This window comes from Cricetulus griseus (genome assembly GCF_003668045.3).
Source record: "Cricetulus griseus strain 17A/GY chromosome 1 unlocalized genomic scaffold, alternate assembly CriGri-PICRH-1.0 chr1_1, whole genome shotgun sequence".
Lineage (NCBI taxonomy): Eukaryota > Metazoa > Chordata > Mammalia > Rodentia > Cricetidae > Cricetulus > Cricetulus griseus.
In genome coordinates this window covers 164,707,780-164,734,845 of record NW_023276807.1, presented here as the reverse complement: position 1 = coordinate 164,734,845, position 27,066 = coordinate 164,707,780, and the positions used below count along the sequence as shown (strand labels likewise).

General features: G+C 40.1%; 1 protein-coding gene and 1 long non-coding RNA gene across 9 annotated transcripts in view; both read right to left on the bottom strand.

Annotated features, from left to right (window-relative positions):
* Nucleotides 1-27,066, bottom strand: part of Arhgap24 (Rho GTPase activating protein 24) — a 363,589-nt gene that overhangs the window by 85,489 nt on the left and 251,034 nt on the right. The window lies entirely within an intron of this gene.
* On the bottom strand, nt 4,165-20,702 carry LOC113832445. The gene is made up of 2 exons (XR_003479749.2): nt 20,157-20,702; nt 4,165-5,711 (listed from the first exon to the last, which is right to left on the bottom strand). It is a non-coding gene; the product is annotated as an uncharacterized LOC113832445 (long non-coding RNA).

Sequence of the window (27,066 nt, the reverse complement as noted above, 5' to 3'; positions counted from 1 at the left end):
AATATAAGGTGGGAGGAGACAGGCACTCATAGCATTCAGTCTGAGGATTCGTAGGGACAGGATTGCCCTTTTGGTCTGAGAAAGGAGTAAGATCCAGAGACTGGCTGCTCTGCTTCTCTGATCTTTCAGCATTAGCCCCTATATCTGACTCCAGGTTTTTATTATTAAAACCAATTAGAGTTTGAGCTACAATCTCATTCAAGTCTTCCAACACAAGGATTGTAAGGCTTTTTAAAAAAATCACAGCAGAAAAAAAATTCCCTCCCAAACATCATCCTTCCTTCCAGAGGTGCCATCAGCATTTCACATCTATGCCAAACTATTTACTGCTGTATTGAACATGGCATCTGGGGGCAAGTCTGATACTACATACATTAATTAAATGCGTTATAAATCACATTCAGTTTAACATAGCACTTGTAGGTCATCATTATTGCCTGATGATAGCACAAAAGATAAAAAGTTGACCATAAAAATAGGATTAAAAATAAAGGATAAGACATAATTTCTAGTTTGTTTATGTTTCCATTTGTGTTTGTTTTCTTTCTAGAAATCATGGGATAATAATTCTTGAACAAAATAAATTATCTGTGCTATTTTTGGAAAGAGAGGATGTCCCAGTGAAAGATACAAAGGAAAATGTTTATTTTTGCTCTTCTCCAACCAACTAGAGTTCTGTCAACAGCTCAATCCTCGGCTGGCTAGAAAGCCACATATTTTCAACATTATTTAATGAACATAAATGTGATAATTTCTTAAATCTGACATCAAGCATAAATCCTCTAATAGTCTGTGAATAAAGCTCAAGTCACACTTAAGCAGAGCTCACAGCGCTTGAGGGAAAATGGTATTTTAGAGGCAAATAACACTATTCTGTCAACATGAAATTTATTTACATGGAAATCCCTGCTGTGTCACATGCTTCTTATATATACACACGTTAGTTCATTTAATCATCCTGGTTAGTTTTCTTGAATCGAGTGCTTTGAATTCCTCTTTAAAAATAAAGACTAAGTGACCTGTTCAAACACCTATGACATATGACAAACATGAGGAATAGAAGACATTCTTTAGCTGCAACTTGTGTAGAGAACAGAACCACTAACATTCTGTGTATATCAGGTTCCCAATGGGAAATATCCTAGATAAACTGATCCATGGATATACATACAGCTTTTAATACAAACATCATTTACAATGGCATGGACAGGAAGTGAGTGTTCTGCCGAGGCTATGCATTGAGGGGTTAACACCAGGCAGAAAATGGCCCCTCCTTATGAGGAGGTCATAAGAAAAGACACTAAATTATATGGAGCAAATTTATCCCCCCATTGGATGCTTTGGTTGGTCTTCCTTGCTCTACTAAAAGGCAAGGAGAAATAGAGGAACTGCGTGGGCCTCACTGATCTGCCTCTTGCAGCATAGAACAGGATTGTGGGAAGACCAGGGAAGGAAAAAAGTGAAGTCCCAGCCCTTTGCGTGAGCACAGAAACAATATCTAAAGGGAAAATCCCATTTTCTATTGAAAGCCAGCAACAGAAGGTCTTTGCTATAAATCGTTCTAAATGTGTAAAACTCAAAGGGGAATCTGTTCTTTGTTCGTTTGGAAAACAACATGCAAAAGAGGTCAAAACTCCAATAATGCTTGGCTCATTGATGGACTGAGCCAAAGCAACAGGGTTGGTACTCAAAGGTGTGTGTGTGTGTGTGTGTGTGTGTGTGTGTGTGTGTGTGTGTGTGTGTGTGAGGGAGGGGGGTTCTCCAAGCATGCCTTGCATTGGTTCACGCATATTCAAGCATTTCTGAATCATGAAATATATTTTTCTGGTTTCTGAACCCTTAGTTCTCACTCTGACTAAAGAATTAGTGTGCTAAAAAATGATTAAAAGCTTTATGTCTCAGTTACTTTTTCTGTTTTACATTATCTGTTGTTTGAAGGCAGAATGTCCCCCATTGGTTCCTGTGTTTGAACATTTGATCCACATATGGTGGCAAGGTTTGGGGGGGTTATGAAACCTAAAGGATGTGAAGCTTGCCAGAGGAAGTATGAGAGGGATCAGGGTTTGAGGTAGCCCCATTTCCTGTTCTCTTTCTACCTTTTGACTGCAGAAGTAGTGTGACAGGCCAGCCTCAAACTTTTCCTGCCATGCTTCCTCTGCCACCATTGAGTATGTGATATCTCTGCTAGAACTGTAAGCCAAACACTTTCTCCATTAAGATGCATTTGTCATAGCAACAGAAAAATAGCTAAGTCAATAACTTATAATGTCATATCTGCATGTTATATATAATGTAAAATTAGTACCGAATCTGATTAATATAAAATAAACTATAAAAACTATAAAAAGCTGTGGTAAGGGTCATTAACATAATGTCTTCACAGTATGAGAAAATATACCAGATAATACTAAGCACATTTTGAAACATACATGTTTTCAGCATATAAATTCACTTCATCTACTATTGATGATTTTTGTTCTGTATTATTTTGTTCTGTCTTTCAATCCACTGTAAATTATCAAAAAATCTTTAGGAGAATATATGAAATAGGTCACGGACTAAGAAAAAATATAAATATTTAATTTTGATTTTAAAAACTGGGTCATAGTTTGAATGTATTGCTGATTCTTTCTATATAATATCCAAATGGAAATCTTTTTAAATATAAGCAGGACTTTACAATTAGTTCTATTTCTTATACATCAAGTTCAATATTATGTGTTAATTTTTAACATAAATTATATAATTGATTCCTAAAATACAGAAATAACATGTTCATTGTCAGAATTTGTGACTTTCTAAAATGGATGGTGACATTTCATCTCTCTTGTCAACTTATGGAGTCATAGGACATAGTTTTTCCACAATAACCACTAGCATAGAAAATTAAGGAATAGTGAGAAATGTTTTCTATATATCTATAAAATGCAGTATAGTTTAAACCATCACAGTTAGTAAGCCTGCTTCTGGAAAGACACCCTCCTAGTAAGAGGGTCAACAAGAGTAGACTAGAGGAGCTAGCAAGCACCATCAAGTCCTGTTCCCAAGCAGAGGAAGCTGAGAGAACCCTGAGGGAGGAGTATATGGAACCCAGGCTGGTGTACCACAGGAAGAGTGGAGCTGGGTGTCACATATGGAAGTTATTCTCATGGTAACAGGCTTTTCTCATTTCAGATGTGGTCATATTCTCAAGATGTTACTCCAAGTTATTTTAAGACAGTTTGGTGGAAGCCCTCAGTAGAGCTCCTCTTTCACTCTAACACAGGAAAGGGAAAGCAAACAAAGGAGAGGATTGCATGAGCCCCTTCCCCAAATGGACCATGTTTCTGGAATCTTCTTGCTGCTCTTAGTCATGGCAGATGGGCGATGCTCTGGAGGCCTCTTCCTTCCTTGTAATCCTATCATTGCGTCCTCTGCTCTGCCTCTGCCCTCAAGGATATCAGTTTATCAGAGAACTCCGGTTTTCCCCAACTGTCACATAGTTGCTTATCCATCATAAGTCTTGCCTCAATTCTTTGTGCAGTTCTTTGCCAGGTCAGAGGAAGTAATTTACTTCTCTTAAGAAGTGCTGAACCGAAGATAAATCTGCACCAAATTCTCCATGGTGACTCGGTCATCTTATACGAGTACACTGTTTTATTTGGCAAGCTTTTACTAAGTCTTGATCAAAGTTCTTGACCAATATTTAGTGTCTAATACAAGGAATAATAAGATGTTTCCTAGTAAATGTTTCTCTTTTCTTTCAGCCCCATCTCACATGCTCTGTTGGACAGTTCAAGGTTCTTACTTAGGTTCTTAATTCACTAACAATTAAGAAAATGAAATCAAAAGATACTTAGGAGAATGTTGTAGACACTGAAAAAAGAAAACAAGCCCATTATCAAACAAACTCATACAAATGGTACAGAGTCCTAAAGATAAGGTGGTCTGAATTTCCCCCAATTAATCATCACGTAATTAACACTCACTGCTGCCAGTGCCAAAGCCAAGCACTGGGAACACAAAATTGAATAAGCAGACCCCTGTTTGACTTCACGGAGCTTACATTCAGTGTTTACAATGGGTAAGCTTAGCAAATGGAGACTACAGTATCAAGTAGTTCATGAACAAGTCATTAACGATTAGAAGATACATTTCCTATGAGAAATAAATTGTACTCTGTGGTAAAATATGAAAACATGGTGACCTCTTTATTTGGAATGGTTAATAAAGGTCTTACAGAAGTATAATTGAGTACATGAAAGAGGGAGGGGTGTCAACAGCTACAAAAATAGATCTGTTGGGAGATGACATGGCTATGACTACAGGCACAGAAGTTTAAGAGTCCTGGTGGTGAGGCAGTCTAGGAATCAGCTGAAGTCCATTGTTGTTGGAATGCAATACATCACAGTGAGAGGGGCCCAAGATGAGTTTGAGAAGCGCTACCGCTGTGTCTATATTTGATGCTAAATGTGGACCATTCAGCAAGGGAGAAACACAGTCTGATTTCTATGTGTTTGCATGTGTTAAGTGGCTGTTTCATGGAGAATGTGTTTGGGTGACTCTTTAGGAGAGAGCTATAAAGCTCTGAGTGATGGTGCCTAGTGTCACTGTGGTAGCAGTAAGTATGAGGGAAGATTATAGGAGACATGTTTGGATGAATAGAACTAATAGGACTTGGGAATGAACTGAATGTGAGGACGAAGAAAAATAGGCGACCTCCTTGAAGTTTTATGGATGGTATTGTCCCTTAGCAACAGAAGCAAAAGAGACAGACAGTTGTCAGAGATATCACAAAGGCAAGCCTTTCAGAGGATGTGGGATGCACACTTGAGCAAGAGCCTGCTGTCTGAAAATGCCTATGAAGGCAGAAAGTGGGCAGGGATTCAGAACAGGTAAGCCGGATAGAAGGGCTAAGACAGCATCTGGGTATTCAAAGAAGATTAGAACACAGAGAATTAGGATGGAGGAAGACGAAGGCAGCTAAGGTCTTGGTGTCAGAAACTGACCTCATTGTGGAACAGTATGTGATAAACCCAGCACCAAGGCAAATTTCTTGGAGGGATTTCTTCACCAAGTAATGGAGAACATCTCAATTTTAGCTAATATATGTCTGAGTTGGGGTAGTTCAAGTTTAGGGGACTACTCAAAGTAACTGAGTTAAAGTATTGAGTAGGAGGATTTCATGAAAGAAGGGTGTTAGGAAAGTAATTAAGTGTATATTTATTTCTAATGTTCAGTGACAGGGGAAACCTTAGCTGGTGTGGGACTCCTTTAAACATTACTTCAGAAGTTGTGGCATGAATGGATGAAGATTTGAGTTGAGATAGTGATAGAATGGAAAGAAAAAAAGATTAACAGTATTTTACAAAGAAAAAGTGGAAAATGGGTTGAGGGGCTAGGAGGGGAACAGGAGACATTTGGCAAGCGCTACTTGGTCTTTTTCTTGCTTAACTGTATTCACTGGCAACGGGCCTGCCTGAGCAGTGCACAGTGAGTGTGTAGCTTCATGAACTGCTTCCTCTGCAAAGGTCAGCTGTCATCTACACAGCAGTCAGTGGACACCACGGAATCTAGTGATCACCAGCCTGGGGATGTTCCAGAGAAATGCTGAAGGAGAAGATTCAAGTCTTCAAAGTCTATGCGTTGACTGAGGAAATGCACACAATGTGCTGCCCAGACTGCACAGTGAAGCATTTATCTTTCCCAGCGATCCCTTATGTTATGCCATTCTTGCAAAGGAAAAAAAAACAATTTATTGGCACATGAATATGAAAGTATAGTAAATAAAAACTGTGCAAGTATAATAGCCAGCAACTTCTAGATGAACAATGGGTAGATTAGTGAAAACCTTATATTTAAGTTCTGTATGTTTGCTCTCATTATGTTCCTAGAATTGTATCTGGCCTTAGACAGCTCTTTCACTTTTGGTTCCCTGGGGCTACCAAGTAACCATCTGTAAAAGGAAATCACCTAACCTTGTGATTTAGAAGAACAGAGTGTGTGTGTGTTTGTGTGTGTGTGTGTGTGTGTGTGTGTGTGTGTGTGTGTGTATGTGTACACAGGATTATAGTGTATGATCTTATAAGGGAAAATACATAGAAACTACACAAATAGGAAATGTTGATAAAATGGATCTAAGAAAATTAATATAAAACTTAATTATTTCTTTCTAAGTATCTTATTGAAAACATCAGTAAGAGAACTTGAAACAATATTAATCAGAAACCTGTTTCCAAAATATAATGAATAGGAAATGCTATGTTATGGTTCATTTTAGCAACTGAAGGTAAGATAAGATGGATGTCTGCAGTTGCTTTCTATAATGTCTAACTTCATTCCACCAGCGACTGACAAATTATTTTGTATTACACCTTGAGTACAATAATAAATCCACTCCTAATCAGTTATGACTTCATGAACGTCCTGTCTTCAGGGGCTCTCGTTATTTTTCATGCTGTATTCCTTTAGAGACTGACACTTCATTCAGTGTGGAGCCGTTTATTGCAAAGCAGCTTTGGGTTTCACAGAGACACAAGCAATCAAAGCCTCCAGCCCTCCTAGCCTACTGGTCTGGCCATCTTCGAAGAATGCGTCCCACAATAAACTGTTGAATGTAATCTCTGGTTAAGAGTCCTGACAGGTTTAATATTAAATGGCAATGAAGAGATGTCACAAGAATATCATGTGTATTTAATAGTTGGTCTCTGGAGAGACTCCCTCTAAATTGTGGGTTCATCTCAGCTTCTTCCATGGTTTCCCAGGAATATACATCAGTGTCCTCTCATGGGACACCATATTTCAACAAGTCACCATGCTTCCTTACCTCTCTGCACAGTTGCATTTTATATTCTTCATAAATTGTACCGTACCATGTCATTTATCTTCCATTCCTCATTCATTCTAAATCTAAGCCTCTTGGCCCTGTTTCTGCCATATTAAAACACTTCCCGTGGCAAGCTCATGTTTGAGAAGAAAATCAATTGTTCTGATTCATTTGACATGAGCTTCTGGGTGTTATTTTATAATTTACTGCTCTCTCTTAGGCCAGTACCTCTATGATATCAGCATTAAATATTAAAGGCCTCCAAGGGCACAATCCTTATCAGAGGGTTTTGTCCCATTAATATCTGAGAGGACTATGACCAGCTTCCTGGGAAAACACATTTTAAAACTATAAACTCTAATGCTCAGGATTGCCATTTTGTGCACAAGAACGATACATAGGAGCTTAAAGATGGCCAGGGATCGAGTACAAATGGTGAACTGGGCTCCCCTTCTCTTTCCTCTTGACTGCTAAAGAAACTGCCTCATTTGTAGCCTATGGCCCTCTAAAGGAACTGGAAGTTAAAACTCTAGCCCACAAGCCCTGCATGCTTTTAATCCCAGCACTTGTGAGGCAGAAGCAGGTGGATCTCTGTGCGTTCTAGGCCAGCCTGGTCTACAGCCAGGACTACACAGAGAACCCTTGTCTTGAAAAACACAAAAGAAAATAAACAAACAAAAAAACACTAGCCCACAAAATCTGGAAGAATCTGAAAGTAAAAATAGCTTGTGCACCTACGTACATGACTACAGTGACAGCCCCAAAGCTTGATGCCACACAGGCCTAGGCACGAGCCACAGACCTGTGTCTCACATTAAGAGTCTGAAAGGGCTGGTTTTGCAACTGGTTGCTACTGAGTTTCCCAGAAGAGAAAAAAATGGTTTAAATTGAATTATATACTAGCTATTATAGACCACCAGCTGGTAGTACACAAAGCTAGCTCTCCCAACCCTCTCCTGAAGCAATGTGACTAGTCCCAAAGGTGGCCCCATGACCCAAGTTTAAGTTTACTCCCAAAAGTCTGTGCAGACTCCTTTTTCATGCTGTCTCTCCTAACTGAAATTTTCTCAGTTACCCATGGCATTACAATGAAAACAATTCTGACAAATGACCTTTACCCCAAACAAATAGGCACATGGAAACTGGCTAATCAGCACTGCCCACTGTTTGAGAATGATCAAGCCATGGTTTCCTAGACATCCCAATAGTAAATTTAAAGTGTCAAATTAAAAACAAACAAACAAGCCGGGCGTTGGTGGCGCACGCCTTTAATCCCAGCACTCGGGAGGCAGAGGCAGGCGGATCTCTGTGAGTTCGAGGCCAGCCTGGTCTCCAGCACGAGTGCCAGGATAGGCTCCAAAGCTACACAGAGAAACCCTGTCTCGAACCCCCCCCCCAAAAAAAAAGACCGAATGAACAAACAAACAAACAAACACCTCCTCTATCCATTTGCCCTTCAGAGGCATTTTACAGCAGTGGAAAAAAGGGAATTGAAGGGAAGCCACAACATAGGCTGCGCAGCCTCCTGCCCAACTCTAGCCTCCATCCTTCACATACCTACATCTGTAATACATCCATCCCTCTAAAATTTCACCCTGGCTACCATTCTTCTACATTTCACAACTGGATCAAAACAGAGATGTAAAAAAATACCAGCAAACACTTCCTCATCCTTGGCCACAAAGTATAGCACACACAGCTGCATTTTCCATGGGTGTGGGGTAGTCAGGCCATTCCTTAGGGAAAGTGACTTGGAAGTCTTTCATTTATTTACTCCTTTAGATAAATAATGAATCTAATGAATTTAAACGTTCTGAACACTAGAAACTTTGGGGCATTTATGGGGGTGGTGGTGTAAGGACTTACTAAAACAGTTCTGTATAGAAAGATCCTGAGGCCTTTTATTTTATCCTATCCACCCAGAATGTTGCCTCAAAGTAGCCCATTAGTACTTTGTAAATTGGATAGGACATTTCCTATATCCACTTCATAAGCATCTGTTAATGGTGTACAGTGAGCTGGGCAGCTGCGCACAGAACTGTGGTCAGAGGTGTGGCAACAAATGACTCAGCCTTTGTCCCCACTTGTCAGAAGCAGATTCTGTTGGAGACTCTGTTCAGTGTTGTATGCCAGTGTTTCCTGATTAATTTCTTCCTCCTAAATTCCTAAGTCTACCCTATAAAATTTCCCAGTTGTATTATGATGAACAATTCGCAATTGCACTGGTTGGTTTTTGTCAACCTGACCCAAAGCTATACCTGGAGGAGGGACTCTTATTTGAGACAATGCTTCCATAAGATCAGCCTGTAGTCAGTCTGAGGGGTATTGTGTTGATTAATGATTGATTTGGGATGGTCAAGCTCACTGGTGACAGTCTGTCTCTCAGCAGACAGTTCTGAGTGTCATGACCAAACAGGCTGAGCTCCTCAGGGAGCAAACATCAAGCAGAGTTCCTCCAGGAACTCTGCTCAGGTTCCTCCCCAGTGATGACTGTGACCTGAGAGATGGAAGCTGAAAATAAACCCATTTCTCCCCAAGTCTTTCAGTAATGCTGTTCATCACAGCAATGGAAACCCAACTAAGACAAACTTGAATGCTACTAACAATGCTAGCATCAACAAAGATATCAAATGCCATGGTACAGAGAGGAGGTATATCAGTTATGACATATGTATTATTTCACTGAACCCTATTTTTGTTTTGACAGAGTCAGTCAAACCCCAGGGCCACATAAGTGATCAACCACTGAGCTGCTTCTCTGGCCTCATTTGTGTGGGATATTTGCACATGGTGGGAAGATATATTGCTATGATTGGTGTAATAAAAAAGCTCAATGGCAATATCTAGGCAGGAGGTATAGTAGACAGGACTTTCAGGCAGACAGAAAGAGAGAGACAGAGAGAGAGAGAGAGAGAGAGAGAGAGAGAGAGAGAGAGAGACAGAGACAGAGACAGAGAGACAGAGAGACAGAGAGAGAGCACTCTGGGAAGAAGAAAGGCAGAGTCGCCAGCCAGATTTGGGGGAAGTAGGATGCACAGTGTGGAGATAGTTAACGAGCCAGGTGCCAGACATAGATTTAAGAATAAAGGACCCTGGGCAGTCTATGGGGCCTCTGGCAGTGGAACCAGTATTTATTCCTATTGCACTAATGGACTTTGGGAGCCCATTCCTGCATGGAGGGATACTTTCTCAGCCTAGATACATAGGGGAGGGCCTAGGTCCTGCCCCAAATGATATGACAGACTTTTATGATCCCCCATGGTAGGCCTCACCCTCCCTGGGGCGTGGATGGGGGTGGGATAGGGGATTGGTGGGGGGTAAGGGAGAGAGAGGGAACTGGTATCGATATGTAACATAAGACTGTTTTTAAGTGAAAATTAATAAAAAAGGAGTTAACTTAAGTTATAAGAACTAGTTAGGAACAAACCTAAGACCAAGCATTCATACTTAGTAAGTCTCCATGTCATTGTTGGGGAGCTGGTGGTACAAAAAAAGACTCCCTATATCATTTAATCTTTTCATAAGGAAATTAAAATGTCAAGGTCCATTATAACATTGCCTAAATAATGAAACATTTAAAAGCACGTGATGATCCAGTTATGTTTATGGGCTTTATATACCATCCATTGTATTTAATTATCCTATACTAAATTTAAAAATTTTAGACATTTACTTGTATGTTCCTACATTTAATATTTTGCTTATTTTTCTGTAAATAAGCACATGCTCCACATTTTTCATAAATTTATTTTGACAAAATTACATTTCCTGGTGGTAACTTATAATTCATCTGAAGTCAATTTCACTTACTCAGTACTGTCTCTGTAACTTTACACATTTTGTAGGTATGAAACCCTGCATGTTTAAATGATTTAAACCCCAAGCATACCTTCAGATCTGCAATGAATATGTCCATATCCCCAAGTTATCAAGAATTTGTCTTATCATGAGTCTCTTAGCTCCTATAACTTGCCTCTTGATTGCATGTGTTAGCTTCTCTTTACTGTATACCACAGTTACTGAAAGTACTGTAATTCTCACAACTGGTATAATTTTTAGTGCAGTTAGCCCATTTGCATGATTAGACATAGTGATAATAAAAGGACTAATAAATGATGGAGCATTTTAATGGCTGTATTAGCCTAAATAGAATGTATTACTGTACCGTGAAGCTAATCTTCTACAAGTTTAATGGCAACCATAAAAATTCCAATGGTACCTTCCATGTTTTACAAATACTGTGCATACAATGACAAACGTATCCCTTTTTGTAAGTCCAATTGTTTTTTAAATAATTAGTTTTTCTTTTATGTATACGAATGTTTTGCTTGTTTGCATGTGTGTGCCTGGTGCCCTGAAAATTTTCAAATATCTTAACCCACAGAAGCAACTAACCTGGGTTCAAAGAAGTTCACAGAGACTGAACTGCCATCCAGGGAGCCTGCCTGGGACTGACCTAGGCCCTTTGCATATATGTTACAATTGTGTATATCTTGGTCTTCTTGTGAGATCCCTAACAATGGGAACAGGGGCTGTCTCTGACTCTGTTGCCTGCTTTGGGAACCCTTTCATCCTACCAGATTGCCTCACCCAGCCTCAATAGAAGAGGAGGTACCTAGGGTCACTGCAACTTGATATACCATGGCTGGCTGATATTCATGGGAGGCCTGTCCTTTTCTGAAGAGAAACACAGAGGAGGGAGAGGCAGGGGGAGGGACTGGGAGGAGCAGAGGGAGGGGAAATGTTGGTCAGTATGTAAAAACGAAAACTAAATTATCAAAGGATAAAATAAAATAAAGATTTCAAACATCTTACTGTAAAAAATGGTTATGAGTTCACACAATTCTTAATTTCAGCTGCTAATTGCAGCTTGACAATGGTGAGAATCTATGGTACTATCAGTAGCAGTCAGTGGTTTTTCACCATGCTGGCCTTCTAGTGAGGCTCATACAAATTACTGTGAGTTCTTTGCTGTCATTTGACCTGTATAAGCCTGTGCTCCCTTGGCTCCATCAGGGGTATGGTAACACCTTCTATGAGGGTGAGGGATCCAATGAGACATAGAGTTACACTGGTTATATTGCCACATGAGGTTGTCTTCCCCTTTCCCTAATGCCAGCTGGCTGGCACACCTCACTAAACAGAAAAAGGAAGCCATGCTCTTTTTTTTTTCCAGACAGCTGGTGACCCAGACATCACAAATGCTGTATAAACAATGTTGACTAATTTTTGCCACAGCTGACGTGTATACAATGTAGCCTGGCAGTTCTTCAGTCAGGCTGGATCACTGACCATGGAATAAAGGGATTGTTTTCTTTATTACCCCTTTTGTGACTGACTGATTGGGGTAAAGTAGCAGTTTTGTGCATGTCATAGACCTAGTGGACTTCTTTTCCCATCTTGTAACAACAATGTAACAGTGCCTTGCATTGCCTGCTCCAAGGCTTAGTAAGGTGCCTATGACATCATCCTCTAAACTGCATGGGGATGTGCAGGAGTCCGGGCTAAGCCATATGCTTAGCATTACCTAAGCGAAGCAGTGGAATCAGACTTTGACTTCAGACGCTGTAACTTCAGAGCCTACATTGGAATATCATAGACAAGAAAAGGTTGCATTTGTACACTCCATAAAGTAAACTTGGCATTCATTTCCACTTGCTTTACACTGTATTCAGTAGCTGGTCAGGCGGAAGGGAGAATACATTGCTATATATTTACTTACTACACTTACTTCAAAAAGAAATTTCCTCTTGAGGAGCATGTATGCATCCCATCCATGTTGTCTCACTTATCTACAGCATGTTCGAGATGCAAGATAAACAGAAAAAGTATTGTTTAAATTGTATCTGAAATAGCCAAAAGATCAAGGGACACCTTCCTGCATGTTTTGCTCGCTTTTACCCATGGGAAGAAGGTGATATTACCTGACTGGTGAAAATGCTTGGAAATTTCTACCTGCCTGCTACACTGAAAAGGGGATCATATCTATTATTGGTGTTTCAATTTTCAAAACTACTTCCCTTATCTGTTGATAGCCACCAACAAGCCCACTGCTAAAAGCCATGTCTGTGAACACTGCTAAAGCTGTTTCCAAATGTGCTTTGTACACAGGTGAACTCAGATGAGACAAGAAGAATCCTTCAACAAGATGAACTTCAACTTTTATCTGCTTTATGCATATTGGTCTCCTTTCTCTAACATTTTGGTAGAGAAAATTGTACAAACAAACTTAAATGAATACCAAACTGCAGCCAGAGTAAAATATAATGATAGTAGTTGTCCTGGTTAAGTTCTTAATGGTTGACTCAACACAACCTTGAGTCACCTGGGAAGAGGGGACCTTAACTGAGCAAGCTTAGGATTAGGTGAGCCTGTGGATGTGTCTGCGGGCATTGTCTTAATTTGTGGGGGCCTCGCACATTTTGGGCAGCACCATCAGAGAACAAGCCAGTAAGTAGCATTCCTCAATGCTTTCTTCTTCCATTCCTGCTAGAGCATGTGCCCTGACTTGACTCAGTGATGGACTGAAACCTATAAACTAAACACTTGCCTTTCCCTGGTTGTTTTGGCCATGTACTTATCACAACAACTGAAAACTAACCAGAACAATGTGAGTGTCTAGTATATACACTGCACTTCTATTAGCCAGAAGCAATTCAATTTTAATCATTACCATATGAGGTAGATCCTATTATTCCTGTCTCAGTAAATAATGTCTGAGTCTGGCCTCCAACGCTCTATGTAATATGACTTCCAGACAGTAAGGAAAGTTACTCTTAATATATGTTAGGTATTTCTCAATCCCTGTTTTTTGATCAGAAAAATGAACACAATATTCTCATCTAGAAAGGAGAGCTGCAAAAGTCATAGGCTTTCACATCTACATATGTAAAGAGAAATTCCAGTAAGGGTAACTGGCTTAGAAACAAGGATGCGTGTTACATTTTGGTCTTTGGTCCAAATTTAGTTCAAGGAGCTAAAGAATACAGTAAAGGACCCTTCCATTCCCCCTTGAAGATGTGTTAAGAGCAAGTCTCAGTTCCCCTTGCTCCAAGAGGACTGATGAGTTGCAGGAGATTGGCTGGCTGGCCCTTTAGTGAACTACCAGGCCTCTCACAAAACACACTCTTCTATCTTGTCAATGAGAACAGATTGTCTGCCAAAACTGTTGGAAAGATGATAACTTGAAATGACCTTCCTTCTATGTCATTATGTCTATAATCAAGTTTTCATAAGGACTTTTTTTTTTCATCATGAGATATTGTATGTTTTTCAAATAGCTCAGGACTCAACCAACCAACAGGCTTATATTCTACTCAATGGAAGTAGTGTATCAAACAATTATTTTGAATTTCACTTATAATAACAATAATAATGGGTAGGTTTAATAAAGAACATCCATTTTGCTGCCTCTACCAGGTATAACAGTAGCCATTTCAACAGCTCCATTATTGTGGTATTTGTAAAAGAAGAGATTAAAATGAAATGAGACACTTCAAATAATCAGCAGTTTTACGTCTGATGCATTGGTAGATGCTGTCTGGTTGGGTAACTGATTTAGCTTATGCCCTCCACACATGAGCTTTGTAACATGAAGGAATTGCTGATCAAGTGACATGATGGATGCACCCAAGCCAACCCAAAGCTATTACCAACAAGTTGTGTCGCAACGCTAAGATAATTGATTGGGTTTTGAGTTATAGAAGCTGACTTTCAGAAAGGTTAGTTCAACACAGGAAGGATCTCAGTGAGTATGCATGACAATCTGCTACTTTGAAAATGTCATGTTTCTTTTTTTTTAATATAGAACCCCGATCATCAAACTCAGTCCCAGTAAACATTCCAAATATCCACAGCAGTCACGAGTGATAAATGAATCATTTGACTCAAGGAACAAGGAATGAGACAGAGACATGGAGAATGCTCCAGGTCAGCTGCCAAGCTCTACACTGGGCCACATGGTCATGGGACCTAGAGAAGATACTGGACACACCGTCCCATCCAATCCCCATCTCCTCTCCATGGCATTCATTCATACATTCTCCATAGTTGGAGACCTGGTTTAAAATGTAGCTCAGAAAAATGATTCCTTAGGTCTTTTGAGAAAACGTGAAGTTGGAACCAGTTTACTTAAATCACTTTAGAATGAAAGTTTACTTGGTGTGGTGGTTTGAATGACAATGTCCTCTGTAGGAGCAGGTATCTGGGCATATGGTCCTTAGAAGGTGGAGTTGTTTGGGGAGGTGGTGGGACCCTGGGGAGGTGCAGCCTCGGTGGAGGAAATATGTCACTGGGGGATGACTTTGAGGGTTGGCAGCCTACACCGAGCCCCGTTCTCTCCTTTTATTCCTATGTTAAACTGAAGACACCATCTCTTAGCTTCCTATATTGCTGACACCCAGGCCACTGGCTATCATACCCCCCTGCCAAGATGGACTCCTCTATCTTACAGTGTAAGTGAAAATAAAAGCTTTCACCTTGAAGTTGCTTTTGTTGTATTATTTCATGATAGCAATAAAAAGTCATTGGAAAGTGTGGGCGTAATTCATAATGTACTTGATTGCCCATTTGTTTTCAACTCTCCAGTCACATGAATGACACTCAGTTTCTTCAGATGGGTGCTTTGTTTCTTCTGAGTCATCTTCTGTTAAAAATAGTGGTGTAATAAATATCTGTTTTTTAAAGCTAGAATATTTTACAACTATGTATATGTAGGATTAATGCTTCATCTTCAGTAATAAATAGGTCACTTGTGAATGTAAACACTGTTAAGGGGTATCAATTTTGAGTAAATAGTATTGATGAGAGTTAAAATAGTTGAACACTAGACAGGTTCTATCTTCTGATACACAATTCAGATCAACACACATTCTTCCCCTCTTTCGGCAAGGTACTTTGAGGCAAGGAGTATGTTGATAAACACATACTTAAAGTGACTATCTTTAATGTTTAATATAATTTACATAATTACTTTTATTGATTCTTTTATGCTTCATTACTCTTTTCAAAAGTAATGGGATAGTTGCTACTTTCAGTTCATTGTCATGCTTTTCCTCCCCTCTGCAACCAAGCAGGGATCAAGCATTATTGGATGTGCTCTTAGCTAATAAATTGTTCATGAACACACCATGGACAGTAGTCCTGACAGTGGTCAGGTTGCTGCAAGTGACTTATGACGTTTGTGAGAACTTGAAACAGCTGAGAATCACAGCATTGAATGAAGGAGCTGGCCTGGCTCAGTAAAGCCCAAGGCAACAAGAAGAGAATGAGCCAGAAACTTGCCAGGGGAGGGGACAGACTGAGCAGGGCCATGGCAGGCTGCTAGGAGGGTGCATGGAAGGTGTGAAGAAGCAGGTGTGTCCACAGGATTGTATCTAAAGGGAAATGTGCCTCACGGCGCAGCACACAAGGAAGGACAGCTCAGACAAAGAAAGAGGCAGGGGTGCCACTCATCTGCAGAGATGACTGTAGCAAGTGCTTTGAAAACACACATTTTAGTATGTTTGTTTCGGCATTTTAAAGGCAGATTCAGAAACATCACACATCTCTCTTGAGAACCAGAGGCTGTGGTGGTTAAGCCACAGGCTGTGGAATTGGATCTGAGCTCTGACTCAGTTGGAAATTACTTAGCCACTGTCTCAATTTCCTCAACTGCTGATTTCTTTATCTGTTATTTATAGCACTGTTGTGAGAATGAAGAGTGTTTGGGTGTGGACAGCACTCAGGAAAGGGGCTGGCACATATGGTGGCCGTTCTTGCTATGCAATATAACATTTAAAGACCACGACAGAAGGGCTTTCAGGACTTTTAAGTGTTTCTCCTGCTGAATCCACAGGTAGTTCGATAGATCCAAGACCCAGCAATTCATTAACAAGAGAAGAGTGAGTAATTTTCTGTTCCAAAGCTTCATTCTCACATTGGGAATTTGTTTGCAACATTATCCACAACACAATGGTTTCACTTGGATCTGAGTATGATGAGCATTTTGTGTGTCTGAAGCTGTGAATCTTGGGGAAGCAGACCTCTCATCATAATTTAGTTTTGTGGCACATTCATGTGTCATAGCAAGTCCCCACCCCATGGGAACCTCACTCTTGACCTCCTCTTGGGATGCTGCATTTTTTTTCTCCTGCTGTTGCGAACACTTCCCCAAGATGACTTGGGGCAAAGTTTAATTCAGTCTTCTTTATTTTAAACTCTTTTCTATTTGTCATCCTATACCCTTGACTTCATAACCACAACTTCCCTCTGACCTTCAGTTTTAAGAAAGGGCAGCCTCTCTCAGGGCAGATGGGCTGAACTGAATCAGGAGCTCACCATGTTTTTTAAATCATGTAGAAGATACATTCAGACATGCAAACTGGTGTCCTTATCACAATGAGAGATTCTGACAGGAAGACATACATCAGAGTGAGAGGTGAAGGGACAGAGGGTAAGAACAGTCACCCTCAAATACTGAACTCATGAGTCTTCATCCAGAACCTGAGAGAAAAACCTTGATCAACTCCTACCTTTTTTCTACTCTTTAACAAAAACAGATGGTTTTGATGCACTGTTAAAGTTGGTGTAACGAGAAGAGCACGGAGACAGTGGCTTACACACAGATAACAACATGAAAGAATCGATCCTACTACCACCATGGGTGAAAATGATATCTGTTTAGGCTTGGATACCTCTGTCAGATAGAATGGAGGTGTGGGTTCGAATCCTACTTCTGACACCAGATATAGTGGGAAATTACCAATGCGGAGTCAGGTAGAAATATAAGGGTATTTAATAGGGAAAGGCCTTACTTACAGAGCCACCTAGCCAGCTGGCGTGGCAGCAGTCTGTACTCAAGCCCAAAAGAGAAACCGAAAGCGAAATCGCAGTCACCCTACGCCCCCTGACCACGCCCTCGAAAGCTTGTGAGGGCGTGGTCAGGCACACCTGTAGCCAGCCCCTAAGTAGGCATGGCTACAGCTTCCCCTACAGATATCCTTTCCTACATCATCAAGACAGCCACATTTGACCTCTATAATTTATTAAAAAACTTATCTTGCATACAACCTTCAATTTGATTCTGTCTCCTTGCATCCTTTACAGCCCTACAAATTATTGGCAATTGCTTTTCTTTCTGAGTCAGTCATAAAGAAACAAAACTTGTTTTCTGATGATCACACCATTAGTTAGTGAGTGTGCAATGAATATAGGTAGAAAGAACATATTATTTGTTAAGAGATGAGCAAGAGGTCCAGGGATGCAGCTCACCTGGCAGAGTGCTTGGAAAAGCCCTGGTTTTCAATTTCCAGTACTACATAAATGGCGTGGTGATGGGGGTGCACATAATCCCATCATTCACTAAGTGGAGGCAGGGGGCTCAGAAGTTTAAGGTTATTCTTGGGCTACATAATGAAAACCCTAGGACACATGAGACATTGTCTCAGTGAAGAATAGAAGTAGAAAGAAGAGGAGGGTGAGGATATTCCATTATTCTCACTAGCTTGGCAATGACTTCTGCAAACCAGACTCACAGTAAATGCATTCCTCAAAAGACCAGATGACTAATTTACAGAATATTATGGAATGTTATTGGATCTTTAAATTTGTTGTTTTTTGTTTGTTTGTTTGTTTCTTGGTTTATTTTCAGATAGAGTTCCATGTAGCTCTGATTAGCTTCAAACTTCTTACATAGTTCAGGCTAGTCTTGAACTCATGATTTGCCTGTTTCTCCTTAAGTGCTAGGTTACAGATATGTACCACCTGAATGTTTCTCCTTTTAAATGAATAAGAATATGATTGTGAAATTAATGACAGGCAAGGTGGGTAGACCTGATACTGGTACTTGGCCATTCATTATACCCGAGGATGCAATTTGGATGGGATTGCATTGTCTCAGGACTTCCCTGTTGGAGGCTGCTGCCATTCTGATGGAGTGTTTGTTACATGTGAGAGGGTTTGGGCTTCCACACAGAGAGGATATTGCCATTGAGACAAATACATAATAAAGCAATCAAATATTTGTCCTTCTCAAATGGTTTTGTAGTTTGGGGCCTGCATTCACCCCTTGATTTTTGCCATTAACCTCAGACTCCAGTTTCTTTGCTTGTGATTTAGCAGGTGCATCACATTCTGAGTGTTTAAAGCACACCGAGTTCCTCTGTTTTTCTCCCTATGGACCAATAATGCATTCCTGTAATCAGTGTGTCTACACTTCATTATTTGCTGTGGCCTTGTGCCTGGAGTGGGGGCAGGAATCAGGGAGGACTTTGAACGTCACAGGTAAATATGACCTGAAGAAACCAGATAAGACATCTTGGTGATGTTTTAAAAATATTCTTTCACAAACTCTTCTTTTCCTTCATCCCTCTGTCTCCATCTCATTCTTCTCTTACATATTCACTGTCAAACACAGACAAGTGCCTCTTTCTGAGTATGCCGTTGCATTAGCACCGTTGGAGGAAGTCATAGGTAATAAGACATTTCTTTTCTGGTAACAACACTTGCCCTCTTTATTTTCCACTCATTTTCCTTACTTTCTTTAAGAATCACTGCCCATCATTATCATCCCACCCAGTTAGGAAAATCCACAAGTCCACCAAATCCCCGTCATCCATTTATTAAAATATTACCATCCACAAATTTCTCATTTCCTCTGCTGTGGAAAGCCTGTGTACATATTGTAGCATTTATATGCTGCTTGGGCTAATTTTACAGATGTAAAACTTTAGTTCAGAAAGATTAAGTAATTCATCCAACAGCTCATTCAAGGTTCTTAATTAAGGTCTAGCTTCCCTTCTTTTCCATGTTCGTTGCTCATAGTAAATATTTCTGATAATTAAGACCACCCCCTGATGACAGCATGAGCTCTAAGCTTTCCACTTAGATACTTTAGCATGCCTACAGCCGACCCTCATAACCAGCAATTTGACTAATTTCATCAGTGATTGTTTCTGAAAGTGGTAGCTCCTCCCAGCTTTCAGTTAAAGGTGAATTTTCAAACATTTAAAAACATTCATGGGTTTCTTAAGTGATACAAGCCCACAGGCAGAAATTCCAATTTAAGCAGGTGATATCCTGCTTTCAGAGGCTGAAGCTTTTGAGGGTCTGTGAATTTGCTTTAATCTGCTGCTGGGAACATTGCACATTGCTCAGAAACAGCTGCCAGCCTGAGGAACTGAGCGTGAATGACAGAAGTGTTTCTGTTGTCCAGGTTGCCGTATGGTGTGAGACAGTATGGGTGATCACAGGAGGGAACTAGAGGGAATTCCAGGATGAGGAACTTAGCCATAAGACTAGGAAGTGAGAGATAAGAAATGGAAGTCTCAGAGGAAAGAAAATTTTCCCAGCTGAAGTCCTCCAACCTGCTCACCAGCGTGGGTCCTCAGGGCACTTGATTGCTGGGGATTAGGTGCAGTCCAGCCTGATGCCTCTGGAGTGTTCAAGCATAAATCACAACTCCTCATTCCATTGCCCCAGCCATGAGAATTCCAGATCAGAATCTGCAAACATCTCTGTGAGGCCCCAGTAAAATATCAGGCTAAGGAAGGAACAGTAGGAGCAAAGAAACACTCTGGATTTTCACCTACCACTTGTGTTGTTCTAGTAGAAAACATACTGTAACAATGACATCATTGTTAGTATCTGGGGTAGCAAATGGCACAGGGAACATGGGCTGTCAGTACAGAAGAGGGCCACATGGAACCCCCTCATTTCTGCTACAGTAGAATGCCTTTGACTCCCTGCTTATGGCAGCTAAGAGACATTGGTATAGCATCTACTGAGTTGTGCAAGTAGGCGCATGTGAAAATCTGCTTCTATATTACTCCCAGATTTGTATTTTATATCTCTGACCCTTTAGATTTATTTTTGTGTATCAAGACACTTTTTTTCTTTTCCAAGTGAGTCCTTGTACTTCTATTTGATACTCTTATTGACTCTCCCTCCCCCCACCCCCACAGCGTTGAAATTTCACATGTTTATATACTAAATTCCACAGGGAAATGCCAATCACTCTATCCCTGGAATGGGAAAAGAAAACAGTGAGTTAAGAAACTCCGTTGCCACTCAAGCAAGAAATATATTTTCTCCTTTTTGAAATATTTAAGGAATGAAAAGGGGAAATGTTGTGTGTCTTGAAGGTTCTCATTTGATCAAAGCAGGAGTGTAGGGGTTCATCTATACTAATTTTAAGCTAATTACCCTGCCCACTGTTTGACACAATAGGACACTGTTACTGAGTTGAGAAGTAGGGACATTGCAATGACAGTGTGCCAGGTCAGCTACAACCTGAATTTCTAACTACTTTATACACATTTTATGTGCTAGTTTAGGTACATCTGATTGTAGATGCTTGTATGGGATGAGGAATGATGCTTTTGTTTGGTCAGAACAGTCAACATTATTTTAATATTCTTTTCTGAACTTCTTTGTTATGAAAATCAAACCGACAACAACATAAATTGTTTGTGGGGAATCTTAAGATAATTCTGCAATGGTGTTTGGTAGGCTTATTCACGTACTGAATAATTACCATAACGAATGATGGTTTAAATAAAAAAATGAATGGCAAACAAAGAGATCATTCTCCAGAGCAATTCTAAAGCCTATTTGGGGTGACTAGAACCTTAATTTGGAAACATTTATTCCTGAAGTATGGGACAATAAATGTACAAAGGTCATTTAATAAAGAGGATGTGTGTAGCTTTTTTGGTTTTTTTTTTTTTTTTTTTTTTTTGACTTACAGTATTGACACTGGGGGTAAAAGTGTAAACTTTTGGAGATTTGTAAGAGAACTTAGAAACAACAGAAGACGATTCCTTGTAACTACAAAATAATATCTGTGGGCACACTGGCATGCATTGATGGTTCATGTCACTAGCTCCATTCTGCAGGACACCAAGAGTTGCAAGAGATGGACTATTTAAACTTGTTTAACGCTTCATTATAAAAAAAAAACATGCAAAGATTAACAGACTTTAAAATGTTTCATCAAGATAGGATAATAAAGGCATATTTTCATAGGCGTAGAAAATACTGAAGTAAAATTGCTGGACAGTCTCTTAAAGCCCAGTATGCCATTGGATACTTGGCAATGCTCTCTTCCTGAAGAATGCCCATGTTCAGTAGAGATATTTTAATGTTGTAATTACACTGTCTTGATGCCCCTTTGCTAGTACAAGTTTGTGTGTGTAGTGGAGAGTTCTTAGGGATTGGACACGGAAACTTATGTGTACTGAGCACATGTGACACAGACCTATGGCCCAGCTTCTTGATGACTCTTGCAATTATACATTGATGAGAATGTTCAGGTCATTGTGTAAAGTTTTAACTTAATTGATCATTAGTATTTTCTTAAATTTTGTGTGTATGACAAGATGTGTCTCTTTTCTAGACCTGTGCTAGCACAAAAATCCCAAAATTTAACAGGAATTATATTGATGATAACACATAGATATATACCTCAAATTACCAAACCCTGACTACAAAGTGCTTTACTGTGTCCCTTCTTGAACATCAACTCAATTACATTAGTGGAAAATTTTAGCCATGATATCCCATGGCAAACTGCAGTCAAGGCATAGGCCCTAAGAATATGTATGGAATCACCTCCAGGTGGTTTAGCATAAAACACCATGAAAGCAAAATGACTTTCATATCTAGACCTGAGTTTTATACCCAAGAAATATCATACATACACAGACATGCCAAAATTCAGAAAAAAACAAAAACACAAACTGCAGCTGTGGCCCCAGACATTATGATAAGGAACAATCAGGTCCTTGGCTACCTCCTGTGAAGACCAAGGATAACCACAGTTGCAGTTTAGGTATATCTTCTGACAACTTTCTTTTCCTTTTCCTTAGAAGTCATTGAACATAACATAAAAAGACAAGAAACGAAGATTGCAGGCCAGTTGCTAAAATGCTTTCCAGCATGAAAGACGCCTTAGGTTTTAACTCCAAAACTACACAAACAGGGTATGGTGTCCTGTGTTTGTGATCCTAGCACTCCAGAGGCGGAGGCAGTAAGATCCTGAGTTCAAGGCTGCCCTCTGTTACATACAAAGTTTGAGGTTATTCTGGGCATTATGAAGCTCTGTCTTCAAAAAGAAAATAAATAAAATAAAAACACTGTGTCACTCAATGGAGACCACTCATGTAGGTTTACAAGACCACACATGAATGGAAGGCTTGCCAGGCACAACAGACAGTCACTGCCTGCACAGTGACCATATATCTCCCCCTTTCCCTTGGCCACCCTATTTCTTGCTCAGGCAGTGAGCAGATCTATCACTTGATGTTGGAGAAGATAGGCTCTTCTGTTCTCAAGGGACAAAACATTACAGACTTCTCACCAAAATGCAGGCTGCTCAATGATAGTAAAAATAAATCAGAAGAAGGTGTTATTCAATACATTAAGGATGTAGTTGTAACTTTAAAGACTAAAAAAAAAAAAAAAGACAACATAAATCTGAAAGAAAAACAGTAGAAGCAAGAACACAACATGCTAAGATATTTAACCATTTTCAAAATTTCTAGATATTTATCATATATAAATAGCAGAACATCATTTTTCATTAAGGGAGCTTAATTGCATCAGAGTAAATGTATTTGGACAGGCTAGTGTATGCTTTGAGATTAGAGCTTTAAGTTTTTCGAGACCTCCTTTCAGGAGGTCAGCTACTCATCTAAAGAATAAACACAAACACAGACCTCAAGGTCCTTCTCCTCTTCTTAAACTGATTATCCCTCACCCATGATGGCCATCTAGCTTTTTGCATGAAAGATGAGCACGGATACAAACGGGCCACACTCGAACATCGGAGCCTGATGTCATCAGAGAATTATGGACACTCCAGTGCTTATGTCATAGGGATAAGAATGTCTTTTCAGCTTTGGAACTGGACTTAAGGTAAACACTTTAAAACAAATTAGCCAAAATGTCAATTATGGCAGTAGACACCCCGCAGAGTTAAGGTTCCAACGTAAGAACAGAATAGCCATGATCTGGCTTCCTCAGCCATGGCTGTGACATGAATTGTGTTGTTCTAATTCACATGGAAATCATACCGACCATAGAGTCGGGTTATTTCTGTAAATCAATTCACAGGTTCTAAAAGCAGGAAGCCAAGAGCAGAGTGTTCAAGGCATCAAACAGTCCCTATGTATGTGAGAACAGGTGACATTCTAGCTGGGGCTTCCAAACATTCCTGAAAAATTGACAAAAGTAGCATGAACAATTTTAATATTCTATATCATTTGTTGATTGAAATTGATTGTTTGAAATAAGTTTAAATGCATTGAATTTTAGTTAAACATACTTACTTTATTCATTTTCAGAGACTACGACTATGTAGACTAATTTTAAACAAACATTTTAAAGGTATTATCTTAATTGGTTTACTCTCCTCGTCAGAATTATTTTTTAATTGGTACAGACAAGTACATTCCACAAGTTGACAACATATTTTCCTAAACATTTTCCTTGACTACATTTCTGCTGACTCTGAATTCCCTTAGGCATGGTGTTGCTCTTTCATTAGAAATTCACCATCTGAGGCTGTAGGGTGCTTCACTGCTCCCTCACAATTACTCTTCATTTAGCACCATGTCCCTTTCACCACTTTAAAATTCAATCCCTCTCCTAATTGTTTTCTAACCCTACTTATGCAAAACCTGAGTCCTATCCTTTCCCCCTTTCTGAGATATGACTCACTAATGAAAAATAGCCTAGATATTTATTTAGTCATTACAAAACCATATACCTTCTTTATAATTTTTTCCAGGCTTGGTTTGGTAGCTGGCATGCTGCAGTGGATAAGGATTAAGGGCCATCTGTTTACCCAAGAACATGGTTTAAGTGCCTGTAGTTAGAACCTAGGGAGGATGTGTGCTATGTTCCCACATACTTTCACTAGTTCATGCAATGTCTGTATTATCTAGTAGACACAAAACTTGAAGTTGTATAATTTAAATGTGCTGATAAAAAACAGCTTATATGCTGTTAAGTTAGTTAGGAGCATATCAGTTTTCTTTTGTTTCTGAGATAATTTTAAAATCACCCCCCCACACACACACACACGACTAAGTAGAAGCTTCATTTGATAAGAAATTGGATCAAAACCCCACACTACTTCTGTCCTTAAACTCTTTAGAAAGTTTCACTGTTTAGCATGTAGGTAAACAAAGAATGCATCGCAGGAGGAAATTAAAAAATAGCAATTCAGACTTCTATTTAAAGTAGTTTTAGCATGCCTGCTAGTCAGCACAGGGAATCTGTACAAACACAGCCAGGACACTTGGCAGCAGCAATTAACGAAAGAACTCAGGGAAGGCAATAAACGACCACACTGCAGTGAGGAAGAGCAACACGCTCCACGTCCAGTTTGTTGCCACGATTCAGACACATACTGTGGAGAGCTCTGACGGTGAGCAAGAGCATAAGCAAAGCCACACACAGTCAACCACCTAAATTTTTGGTGCTACATCCCCTCTCCCCCAAATTATCAAACATAATCAACAGCAGTACCTGGCAATTTGTCTCCAAATTAAGGAAAAGCCCGCTCTCACCTTGCACAAACACACACTTCAGTGGTCAGTGACAGATGCAGGCTGGGAGACTCAGCAGCTGCTTTGCCCTGAGCCGCTTAGTGCACACTTCAGCCGGCTAAGGTCCCATTATGTTTGCTCATTGCAGTTTCTCCCATGACTCCATCACCCAGGAATGGAAACCACAGCTTGCTCTCAGCTCTAGTGGACTCCCAGGCGATTGAGCCCAGGTAAAAAAAAAATAATGCTGAGTTGTGCAAGGTTACTAGAAGGTGAACCCAAGCAAAGGGGAGGGCACAGGGAAGAGGAGGGGCTGTGAAGCAAAGACCCTAAACTCCGGACACCTTGCCTTTAGAGAGGCTATGTTCCATAAATCAGAAACAGGACAATGGGAGGTCAGAGAACAGTAAAACTGAGATTCTTAGATGGCGTTGAGCCAATCGACCAACTCAGGGGTGTGATTCAAGCAATGATTCTCTCTCTCTCTCTCTCTCTCTCTCTCTCTCTCTCTCTCTCTCTCTCTCTTAACTCTGTCTCTCTCTCTCTCTCTCTCTCTCTCTCTCTCTCTCTCTCTCTGTCTCTCTCTCTCTCTCCTCCCTCCCTCCTCTCCACCCCTCCTCCACTCCTGCTCTCTCACACAGAAACACACAAGACTGGCAGGCATCAGTGTAGTTAAGCTCATTAACTAGACACCTTCTTTTTGTCAAACCATTAAGTTTTGCTGATATTCTCCAGGCAAAAAAGTTTCAGAGGGATCTGTTACAATTGAAACATTTGCCAGTATTAAATAATACTTTTAAGAGAAAAATATTTTTGCTCCATACTATTAAATCTTTATTTGAGGCACACGCTGGAATTATGCAACAATCATCTCTCATGCTAAAGAAATAGTAATGATGTAGGTTCTAATAAAGCTGACAGAATGAATTTAAAATTTCTCATAAAAATTCCTACCATTCCTTTTCAAGGCTAGTCTTGACTTACACACATATTTTAATTCTGGCAGGCTTCAAGAAGGCATTTCTATAACTATATACATGTTTTCTCCAGAGTGATAACAATTATAGTTTTAGATGATTCTCAATTGATGACTTCAAATTTTTAGTTTGCCTGTTTTCTCTGAAGTGAGGAAGGAACGATTTTAGGCTTTCAAATGTTTTGTGAAACATTCTTTCTTCTTAGTGATGAGGTTTTCCCCACGGGCAAATAATTAGTTACCTAGCTATGCAATGTTAGCACAAATGAGAAGATAACCCCGCCCTTTACCCACTTCCCCCATCCTCCAAATTCTGCTCTTCACCTGCCATGTACTTATCCTCCTAGGCACCAGTCTTTGCTGCCAGCATCTGCTTTGTCTACTTCCTGGGCTGCTGGGGGTGAAATGGAACAATGCATGGGACAAAATGCTTTGTATATTGTAGAATCCTGGGGAAAGAGCACTTAGCTGCCCTTTCCATCCCTCCAATTGCCCTGCTGAGTTTTGTGGCCTGTGAATTGATGTCCGTTTTCCAGGACTCCTTGGGCTCTATAGAGAATGATTGCTTCAAGTGGGCTATAAATAGAGTTAAGGATTTTATTGAACCACTGTGTTCTTTGTGGCAGGTCTTGATGGCAGTCACTGTATGACCTATGGCTGGGTGAGTTAATTGTGAGCAACATGGGTTTCATCTAGGCTTGGAGAAAGAATGAACCAGACCACTTGAAACCTTGCTGGAGTGCCCATGTGCATAA